We start from the raw sequence: 12,212 nt of genomic DNA, 5'->3' as shown, positions 1-12,212 counted from the left end.
CCTAGCCAAAATGGCCTTCAGGACCCATTGAGGGTTGTAACAAATTTACCCATGTGCTGTTTGGCCTACATGGCACTGCTGCTACATTCCAGTTACTTCTGGATGATATCTTAGCCCCACACCTTATGCAGCTGCTTATATAGACAATATTGTTATTTACTCTGAGAACTGGCTGCAGCACCTTAGGGCCATTTCTGCAATGCTGAAAGAGCTGCAAGTGGTAGGCATAACTGGCAACCCCAAAAAGTGTGCTATGGGCAAACAGGAAACAAAGTACTTGGAGTTTGTTGTGAGGCAGGGGGTTATTAAGCCCCTAGCCAGCAAAGTTAAAGCTATTTGTGAGTTTTCCCTGCCTCGTACAAAATGTTACATGAGATCATTTTTGGGCTTGGCCAACTATTATAGACATTTCGTTCCTCACTTTGTGGAGTTGGCAGCCCTTTGTCTGATGCCATTAAGGAGTGAGTGATCAGCTTGGTGAGGTGGACCCCTCAGATGAATGAGGCGTTTGTGAAAATTAAGGAAACTCTGCGCCAGGACGTGCTAGTTCACAGCCAGATTTCACAAGACTTTTTATATTACAGACAGATGCTTCCAGCACAGCCTTGGATGTAGTTCTAACCCAAGAACAGGATGGGGTGAAGCAACCAATTATGTACACCAAAAAGAAGCTGAATAATGCAGAGAGCAGATATGCTACCATCAAATGAGAGTGTTTGGCCATTAAGTGGACTATGGAATACTTCAGGTACAACTTGATGGAATGAAAGTTCCAATTAATAACCGACCACGCTCCATTGTGGTGATTGTGTAAGACTGAGATGGACAATGTAGGCATAATTCAGTGGGCATTGGCCTTGCAGTCCTTTAAATTCACAGTGGGACACAGGCCAGATTCAGTTAATAAAGTGGCTGACTTTTTATCCAGATGCAAAGAACCAGATAAAAGACTGGAACAGGATTAGTCTAAGACCACAAAGTCATAGGATACAGGTAAAGTACGTGGCAAAGCGCTGAGTGGCAACTTAATAGTGGGGATATGTGGGAGTGGGAAGCCCCAGCAAGAGGCGACCCGCAGAAGGAAGCCCTTCAAAAGACTCCAGGGCAACAAGGGAAGCCAGGGTGAAAGCCCCTTGCTGGCTGAAGAGATTCCCCACCTACCTCCAGGAGTGGCAGTGGAGAAAAATGGAAAAGTGGCAAGAGCAGCAGCAACCCCGGTATGTAAGTTTCTGTTCACTCCACATTGGCAGGCATGCAGGAACCACTGGTATAACTGGAAGTCTGGTGCCAGGGGTGGACAGTAGCTGCAGCATCATGGAGCTGGGACCAGGAGCAGTGCAGTGTAGAAGACACGCCCTGCAAATCCAGCACGGGGGAAATGAGCAGAGCCCAGACTTGGAAGCGCAGCAGAGCATGGGGCATTGACAGACTAGGCTCCAAGGAGGAGCAGCAGAAGCAGTGAAGGCTGCTGTTCCAAGATCAGGGACAGTGGAGGAGTGCCAGATCCCTTCTTTGTAGTCCTAGTGACATGTAGCTACCGCAGGAGTCAGCCTCACCTGGGGACGCATGAGTGGTGCCAATAGACTTTTATCTTTTGTTTTCTTTTTCTTGTATGTGAGAACTATTTAAAGGACTGTAGGGTCTGAGTTGGTTATTATTTTGTAGTGATGCCACAAACCAGACCATGATTTGATTTAGGGTTTTTATTTAACAGCAAGCTGGTGTTCAAGCCTGTAATCATAGTTGTTGCTGCTGCAGTTTGTATGAGTGCACTGAAAATTGCAACCCAGAACTGAATGTCCCCCACAGTGGCCGGAGGATACAGCTCACAGCTCTGAAGTACATTGCTGCTATGGCAAACCAGTTGGCATGTGGAAAAGGTATAAGGGGAGGCGGAGGCCTAATCTTTACCCTTGTGCAGAGTATACAACAGTCAGAACAAGCTATAAGCCACGTTGAAAGCCAGATTGTCTGGACTGAAGGGCTGGTTTCCCCAGATGGGAGATGCATATAGCATCAAGACAGCCTAGACAGGGACTGTCAGGGCTGAGGTGGTCTCAGCAGTAACCGTACAGGGTGGAGACAGGGCCATGGGAGCCTGCTGCCCAAGCAAGGCAAAGATAGGGGCTGGAACCCAGAAACCAGGTTCAGCACAGTGGGCCTGGGCTAGAAGACCCAGTAAGAGGAAGGGGTGGAGGCCAGGAATGCTGAGGCCCCAGCCAGAGAAAGTGATTGGACAGCAACATCTGTGAGGCATGGGCGTGGCTACAGGGGAGTTTGTAGGCCACAAAACTTGCTTTTAAGGCACTTAGTGTGCTAGAGTGCAGCTTGTTAGTGTACAAGGGCTCACTCTGTAACCATTGGGCAGCCTCCCTTTTCCAAGTTAAATAACTACATCAAGGCGTGGCAGAAGGGAGGATATCCAGATAGGGTGAAGAAGGAGCTGTGAGGCTACTGGGGGCATCAAGGTCACCCCGGGGGTCTAGCGCTTGCTACAATAACTATGTAAAATAATAAATCTTGACTGTTTTTATAAATGTGTTTCTTATTATTATAAAAATGTGTAAGACTTGTTAATTTTAGGTCAAATTTTAGGTCAAGATTTTTCTTTCCAAACAATATTGAATGAAAAATTAGGTTTTGGACTAAATTAATATATTTGAGGAAAAATATTTTTTTCTGTGGAAAGCCCCCCAAAATAAACCAAACCCCCCAAATCCTAAAAAGTTTTGGCTGAAATCCCAATTGTCATGCTGGTGCAGTAGAAGTTGTAGTTTTGATGCTTCAGGCCCATCATTTTCCTCTGGGCTTCCCAACTAGGCAACATCTCCCAATAGGTCAGTTAGAGGTTTCTGATGTGCAATGGTGCCCCAGCAAAAGGGAAGGCTACAGTGCAACATGGGAGATGTTGTTAGGCACAGGAGACTGACCCATGTTGGAAAATGGGGGCCAGAAACACCCAAACTACAATTCCCATGACATAACCCAATGGTATTTCCAAACTAGAGATTTTTGGGGTTTGAATTTTTAATTCACACTGGGGGCTTTGCTCAGTGGAAAACACTTAAATGATTAATCTATACATTTTCCTTCTGTTTTAACTAGTGGCTCTTGTACTTTCAATATAACTTCTTCAGTAACCTAAACTGAAAAGCACAAAAAATAAATTAAAATCTTAGTTGTGTCTATCCAGCTCTTTTCTTTCTTCAGAAAACAGCCCTGAATAGCACTGATGATAATCAATAAATGTGTTGTCCTTGCTTCCTCAAGTGCGTGGTGGGGGAGAGTACATATTTCAATTCTGCATTTACTTTACATGGAAAAGTTTAGAAATTTTACTACCAATCAAAGTTCAAAATGTCAAGTTTAATTTGTGCATCATGCAATATAGATAAAACAAAAGCAGATGGACCCTGACATAAAATAACAGCAATAATCTCTTATGAATCTGGCTGTTATTCGCATGTCCCTAGAAAAGAGACTGTTTTTTATAGTTTAAGGGGAAAAAATAGAACACTCTTTATTTCTACTTGCATAGGTAAAACATTGTGAGGGCTGAACTGCAGGTGCAGACAGAAGTGACAATTTTTGCCCAATCTGGCCACAGAAAGCAGTCTGTAGCCATGACCAAACACAAATGCACAGCTGCAAACAGCTTAAAAATGGCCAGTCAGGTGAAAATCTGACCCCTCATTGCATGAGGCATCAGACGAAGACATTTCAAAATATAGCATCTTTTGTAACTTGCGTCTATGGAGCTCCCAGCCTGTCACTGTTTTCAGAATGGCGGGGGTGGGAGGGAGGGAAGGGAGCAGAGGGCGTTCAGTCTGGGGAGCTTTCAGCCTCCCCCACCCCCAGCCCCCAAGGGTGGGGTGGGTGTATTGGATCCCACTCTAGGTGGTGGGGTGCTCCAATTCACCCACCCCTCCCTTCAGCAGCAGCTGGGGAGCCCCAAAAATGAGCTCCCTCCACTGCCCTCTCATTCTGAAAACAGGGAGCACTGGCAGATACCCTGGCCATTGCTGTGGGAACCTGGCTACAGGCTCCCAGCCACAACTAGATTCCCCTCCTTTGACCAATAGTGAACTTCTGTTTGGTCTGGGGTAATGTTGTAACTCAGAATGCTTTGCAGAAAATGTTCTGAGTTACAGCTGTAAGCTGTACTTCTGTCTGCACGGCCTGATTGAATCCCCTTTTGGAAAATATATATAGATTTGCAAAGTGCAGTTCATTGATTTTTACGTGCAGGGAACATTTGAAAAGACTTACTAATTCCAAGAAGTCCCCATAATGTTCCCATGCCAGTTGTTTACCTAAAGGGCTTCTCTAGAGAATCTCTCATTCTGGCTAAAGCTAAGAAATTCAAACTTTTGCTAAAATGCAAAGCCAACTCAAGCTGGCTGATGTGGCTGACAGGCCTATGTCTGAAATCCACTAACTTGATTTGAATTGGTTATAAAGATTTTACCTATGCATATCTTGTTCTTAATTGCTTTTATTCTGATTGAGTTCTGCATTGTTTTGTTTGCCTACATCATAGTCTGTTAGTGCAAACTCTACCAGGGAAGGAGTCCTGCTGATTCCACTGGGAGCTTGGCCCGACTTAGAATCTTTGAATTCATAAATTTCATAGATATTAGGGCTGGAAGGGACCTCGGAGGATCATTGAGTCCAGCCCCCTGCCCCAGGGGCAGGAAGTCAGCTGGGGTCAAAGAATCCCAGCAAGATAAATGTCCAAATGTCTCTTAAAGGAGACCAGAGTAGGTGCTTGCACCACCTCTGGCGGCAGTCTGTTCCAGGCCTTGGGGGCTCAGACAGTAAAGAAGTTCTTCCTTATGTCCAGCCTGAAATGGTCTTGGAGGAGTTTGTGACCATTAGACCTTATCATCCCTTGGGCGCTCTGGTGAACAGGTGTTGCCCCAGATCCTGATGTATACCCCTCATATACTTATAGGCAGGTCCCCCCCAGGCTCCCCCTGAGCCTGTGCTTTTCTAGGCTCTCACCCTCTCATCATAAGGCCTGTTTTCCTGCCCTCTGATCATGCGTAAGCCATACCTCTGCAACATCTATTTTTATAGGCTGTCTGTGCACTATTTTGATTATATGGAATGCTATACTTGTGGCAGCATGATAATGAACCTTTCCCACCCATGCACGCCGTAGCTGTCTTGTATAGCCACAACTTTCCTCCCACTCAGATGTAATCTTCCTTTTTTCCCCCAGCAATTGCATATAGGCAGAATACCATTAAGGCAAATAAATACAAAACTGGTTTTTATTTTGATCCCTTCCAAATTTGTTAGGAACAAGCATTGTGTTCTCTTCTTTGTTCTACTTCTGTGGCCATACAGCTAAAAATCTAAGCAGTGGAGAAGTTAAGGGATCTGAGTGACCATGTCAATCCTTCCTCAGTAATAAATGAAAATGGTGAGCTCAGCCCTGGAAATGCTGCTTATCCAAGTGCTCCTGCTAAAATTCTTGTGTGAGCAACAGCAGCAGGTAGGGCTGTGCTGTATTCATCATGCTCGTTTAAAGTCATAATTAATTATTTCCCTTAACTCACTTACTCTCAAAGGGCTTGATTCTGAACCTTAAATCCATAAGAGTTTTTACATTGATTTCAGTGGCTACAGAAGGAGGCCTTCAATTTATTTCTCTGGTGATAGACAAAGCCTTTCTGTAGTGATGAGGATTCTCCATCACATCTTTTGTACTGTTTATTCAAGGATTTGGGATACAAAGGGCACAGACTGCAGGGAAAACAGCGGAAAGTTCTCTCTCTGAAACCTACTCTCTACACTGTCTCACTTGTAAAAGATAGAAGCTCCTGGCAAACCCTACCCATTCCCCTGGTATAGTTAGGTATGCTGGGGCTAAGTGCAAACATTTTTAATTTATTTTGATAAGTGACTCCTTTTCTTGCCCTCATTAGTTAGGAATAAGACCTGTGTTCTGAGCAGCTTTCTAGGTCTTGTTAAATGTAGACTGGTTAAGCCACTGTCCAAATAACAGGAGAGCAGTGGGCCAAAATAAACTCAGGTTACCTATCCCATGCCCCCATACTTGCTTAGAGCTCCTCTTGTTGAAGCTGGACCCATTTTCAATACATCATTGCACATGTACACATATATTTGTACGCATATGTGTATATGTACACATATATTTGATGAATAATCAGTTAGGGGTTTGTGTACCTCCACAGCACTGCTTTTCATCCAGTTACTGTTTAATGTAAAATATATGAACAGCATTGTACCTGGGTGTCCCTTTTCCTCAGTGAGTGGTTCAACCACTGGAGGGTGGGTAGTAGTACCATTACTCCCTATATTTTAAACATTAAGCAACTATGAGGGGCCCCATCCTGTAATAAGCATTCTGTGGGGCAGCCTGCCAGATCACACCCATCAGAGGCTTTAGGGTATATCTACATTGCATCCATGCTGCTTATGAGCCTGGCTCATCCACCTGATGTGTGCCCAATCCAGAAATATAACAATAAAGCAGTTTCATAGACATCTAGAAAACTTTCAGGTCAAGCAGATAGGTGCTTCATGAGTTTAGGAGTCTCCAGAAGTAGACAGCTGCTAAGCAGAGATTTTTTGGGTTTCGGCCATCAATATCCAGCTAAGTCCTTTCATTCACTGTTGAATTTCTCTGTTTCAGGTGCAACAAGGAGGTGTGGTTTTTTTCTTTCTTTCTTTCTTTTTTTAGTGATGGGAATGCTTGTGTACTGATAAATGAACTGACATTAACCATTTTTAATACACATTTTAATGCCCATCAGATAGCAACAATTTTTGGAGATTATCTACCTCCTTTATGTAGAAGTTAAACAGAAAACCTTTAAAAACTATTACTATTTTTCTCAGCTATAGTCCATAATAAAACTGTATGTTGGGAAATAAAGCATGAGCCCTGGAATTTTCAATACTCAATATTCAATACTTCAATATCAAAATGAATTGATGATATTTTTAAAATGGCACCCAAAATGATTTCTTTCAGTTACCACAACATTTATTTTTTATTCTTGCCTGTTCAACAGATAATATTGCATAGATGCAATGCAGAAAAGAATCATAGACTTATATCACTGGTAATTGGTAAAATAATTTGTTTCCTTAAGTAGCTACAGTAATATCAAACCTTTATGAACATATGTCTAGGTACTGTAATTTACCTGAATTCATGCTTTTCAAGACTGGAAGCACAGGAAATCTTAGCAATGGTTTCTGACTTCTATAACTTTATATTTTGCTTAATAAATACAAGTCAGTAAGTTCTAAAGTTCTACAATAGTGTTTATAGTGTCTAGTAAAACACGTCATATTATTTTAGTAAAATATGATTGCTATCATAAAAAGAGCTTGGAAAGCTATTAAAATCAACATAGATCACAGTTTGTTTATTCTCCTAAGACGGTCACAATCATCTGCAATACTGGCATATCAGAAAGGAACTTTGTTTATGATAATGCCTATCTCTATTAGCGAGATTTATATTTTCAAAGGGTTGCAATAGCTTTAGTCTGTCCTGCTCTAAACATGAAATCTTTCTTTAAAGGGAAAACCTATATATGGACAGTTGTTCATTTATTTTTGGATGTTACTAAAACTTGGAGACACAAGCAACCTTCAGAATGTTTTTCTTTGACTAAAATACATAATGAGTGGGTTTCATCTCTTCTAATGTATTCAGAAACTAAGGATATTCCTTTTGCAGAGGCAGCAAATGAAGGAAGTGAAAATGAGACTGAATCAGCACCTTCCAATATTTCCATTGCTCAGAGCTATAAAAGAAAGTGACAACAGTAATTGGGCTTTGGGAAAATCAGTGTAAATGTAAACAGCGTTTGACAGAAAGTTAAGATGATCTCACTACTTATTTATGGCGGACTGGATAACTTTACTGAAGAGCTACAAACTACACATGTTTAGTTAGCAAAGCAATTATGGAGTTGCTGGGACAAAACTGAGGATTTAAAGGATAAATCATATCAAAATCATCTGAATATGTTTTAAGACTACTAGGAAACATCTCAGTTTAATGGGAGATGGTTGAACACTTTAAATTCTTTCCCAGAGCATTTAAGAATGTATTATTACCCCTTAAGCTTTCACATTCTAGATTGATAAATATTAATACAAAACCTAAAGACATGAAAGAGGTATATGCACGGACTGAAATAAATACTGGCATTGGCAAATGTAGGCTTTTGAAAACGGGCGTGCAGATGGTGTGGTGCATAGAACACATGTATGTGTTCATACTGTGCAGTAATTATGGCGACTTATGCCGACTTGGGCATAAATTTGCTACCTGCATGACTGATTTTAGTCCCAAATTAGTCCACACACAACGTTACTGCCCTGTAACACCTGCATGTGGAGACCCCAGCATAAAAAACAGTTACTCCACAGTAAATGCACATGTAAACATGGACCAGTGAAGCTAATTGCCTCTTTCCACTTGGTAGTATTTGCATTTTTGTTTGTAGGTACATTTTTTCCCATAAGGACATGGTTTCTTTTTCTGTTCTGGAACAATTGGTTTCTTCCTAAGAAGGCTGTCCAGAGTTGAGCTGTGATGACCAAGGGGATCATTAGGAGGCATGAATGTTGTATCTTCTTGTATTGCATGCATACACTTAGCTAGTTTCAGTTTCCCGCAAGCTGCGGGACCCAAAATCGGTGTCCCCTCATTAGGTATACCACAATGAATGGGAGTTTGTATGTCCTGTTTTTATACTGGATGCTAGTAATCCATCTCCCTTTCAATGGTATATTTGTTCCTGAATAGGAAGTTAGTTTGTCGGACTCCCTCTTGCTCTCAGTTTTAATTTCCTATATTCATACTCGGGTAAATTGTTAACCTGAGCTTCAGTGTGCAATTTAAGAAACCATTGTCCCTTCCACTGGCAAAATCCAGTCCCTCTCATTGATTTGGCCTGGTTCTACCTTATCTATATAAAATTCTTCTGGTGTGTTCTCAACTGTTTGCACTTGATGTTTTTGTGTTTGAGAGCTGCATCACTTGGCAAAATGTTTCCTCTTGTTATAGTTAAAACAGAACTTCCCAAATGAAACCCAACATTTGCAGCCACATTGCCTTCCATACTCGTTGCACCTACCCCTTTTTGGTCTCTCTTCCTTGCCAATGAAAAATTCCACTCTTAGGTGGCTTCTTACCAGGGGGAAATGTTACCCTGGGAGGCAGCTTTTCCTGGCCACATGCTCATATGCCTACTGCATGGATGAACCCTTCTGATGTACTCAGCTCTGCAGCCAGGGCCTGCAAAATGTTTGTTGCCCTGAACATTTGATAGTCTTTTCAAGGGAGAAGACACTCACACATGGTAGGATTATTTGTGGCCTGCCAGACACTACATTACTATTATAAAAAAAAAAAAAAAATTGCCCATCAAGAATGACAGGGGGGCTGGTGGGGATGGAGCCCAGCCTCCAGCCCTGCGCCCCTGCTCCCCCATCCTGGTCTGCCCCCCCACCCCCACTTCAGGCCTAGCTCTGTTTCCCCCTGCCCCACATCGCTTCAGGTCCAACCCTGCTCCCCCCAGCAGTTCAAGTCCAGGGCAGCTCTCCTCCAACCGTTCCAGACCCAACCCCATTCCCCCTGACCCACTGGTGCAGCAGGCCTGACCCCATTGCCCCCCACCCCTCTTGTGCCACCACCGCCTCCAAGGAGCAGGGAGGGAAGCTTGTCCCGCCATCCCCTCCATCCCCCTGGGGCAGCACCCCATGCTGCCGCTGCCTCCAGGAAGCCGGGGGTGGGGTGGGCAAGGGCAGCAATTATGGCCTCCCCCCCAGCTCTGTCCCCTCTGTCCCTGGTGTCATGGCAGTTCTCTGCCACGCCGCCACCGCCTCCTGACCGGAATGCTCTTGGAACACTCTGACTGGCTGCCGAGAAAACCAATCAGAGTGTGAATAAAGCAGTACAGACAGGCAAAGGTGTTTATATACATAGAATTATAATTGGAGTTTCTGTCAAGTTCCCAAAAGCACAGTTTTAACTTGGTCTCTTTAGTTCAGTAACATATTCATCTTTACTTTGTTTTGTTGTTTGTTTGTACATAAAAATCATGTTTTTCAAGACACTTATTCATTTTTGGCATGCCGTACTCCTTAAATTTTGAAAGGATTACATTTAACTGCATATTTTACCTTTTTTTGAAGATCAAATTGTATATACAGCCAGGGTTTTCTCCTCCCCCTATGGCCTCTAGTTCCACTCAAACCTTTTCCTGAATACCCTCCAGTTTTCTGCTATCTTGCTTGTCATCAGAAAAGCAGATGGAGGTTGCAAAATTTCCACAACTGTCTGTTTACTTAAACTATAACTATGCAGGAAAATCACTTATAGTGACCTTTGTCCTTCCACATGACTACATAGAGATGATGATGATGATGATTCATACCATGATGGTCTTAATCTCTCTTGATGGATGGACTTCATAACAAGAGGGGACTCAACTTGAGCAGTGTTGAACTCAGGGGTCTAACCTAGAAAGGAAAATGTCATAAGAAGCACCCCACTCCAGCTCTTAGCAGGACCTGGAGTGGAGTTTTAAAATTTAAATATTTCTGTTTTAGGGCATAATATTTTTAAATTAGATGTTTACAAAAAAATGTACCTTTTTTAAAAGGTGGGGGGGGGGATGAGACATTTCCAACTATCTCTAATAATATTGCAAAACTGGGTCCCTTATGGGTTGCTTTACTTCTTTGTACAAGTGGAAGAGAGGATAAACAAACCTAGTTACCACTTACCTCATATTCTCATTCCAATTCTTACCTGGCACTCAGATTCTTTATAGCTTGTCTTTAATTAAAAGTAGGTGTTTGGCTCTGACATTACCTCTTAACCAAGGAAGCTAAGACTCATTAGAGTCTATGAAAGACTCTAGGAAAAAAATTAGCATGACTTCTCTCATAACTCAGCTGTAATTGAATCCCATACTAAAAGCATCAGTTTAGAAACTGTGAAAAATGGTCTACATTGCACATGTCTAACCAAAAGTGGGCATTAATAATTGATAATGGATCAAATGTGATGAAATGTACAAAGGATGTCATCTATCTTCTTGCCATCTGCTATTCTGGATAACTGAAAGCTTTTTTAGGAGAGACAGATGACAAAATTTAGCAGAGGCAGCTTGACGTGCATTGTTCTCATTGCTCAGACTCTGAAAATTGTGTAGGGGGACTAAGGGATATTTTTCCATAATATGGAAATGCCGGCCAAGGAGAATATAACTCTTTATACCTGGAGTGCTTGCAAGAATATGTGCAAGGCATGTCTCAATAGAGATGAAGTCTTCCATTTCAGTCTGGGTTTTGCCAGTGCTTATGCAGTGATGAGCAGAGTGCACAAGGCTTCTGTGCTCTAATGGAAGCATAAGGGGAGAAGCTACTTGTAGAGAAACAATAGGCCTCAGTATCCAATGTCTGTGTCCTTTCTGCCCTGAGTGGAAGCAAGACATGAGTAAGCTCTGCACTGGCTTCCTCTCCTCATTCTCAGGGCTTCAGCTTAAAAAAATGTGAGATGTAAGAGAAAATAGGCATGTCCCAGAGTTGCTCTTTATGCCAAAAAGGTATGATACCTAAGGATACTCAGTAGACTTAATAAGAGGTACTAAGCTATACATTCTCTTCTAGGGCTTATTCCTGCTATTAAGCAGGAGTAATTTAGTAAGTATACAGACATGCTTTCTTTAGTGCATAATCAGATTTACTTCATCCCCTTTCCTAATCATCACTTTTTACTTCCTGCTTACATGTACAACAGTCCAATGCTATGTTGTGCAGAACTGAGCTTCTGTCTTGGTTGCTATATGTAACACTTGTCTTTATGAACTGTATCCACTAGGAGTTGTGTGTTGCACATTTAGGCAAAAATATCGGCTAGACTCATATAGAATAGTTGTGCCTCAAATGAGTTAGACTCTCCTGTGCCTTAGATGAAATTAATAACATTATTTTATATTCTCTGATTTTCAGCACTACTCTTTCCACTTGGCTTATTGCGTAGCTGTCAACTTTAGGCTCCTGACTGTAGCAGATCAGAACGACAGCAGAATTTACCAACTTATGCCTATATCTAACATTTAATGCAGTAAGCATCGGGGCGGAAATCGTGGCACCTTTGAAATTAATGGCAAAACTCCCATTCAAAGCAACTGACAAGGATTTCAATC

The sequence above is a fragment of the Alligator sinensis genome, unplaced genomic scaffold (assembly GCF_000455745.1).
Source record: "Alligator sinensis unplaced genomic scaffold, ASM45574v1 scaffold596_1, whole genome shotgun sequence".
NCBI classification, from domain to species: Eukaryota; Metazoa; Chordata; order Crocodylia; family Alligatoridae; genus Alligator; species Alligator sinensis.
The sequence above is the reverse complement of the archived record's forward strand: the minus strand, read 5'-3'. Positions refer to the sequence as shown.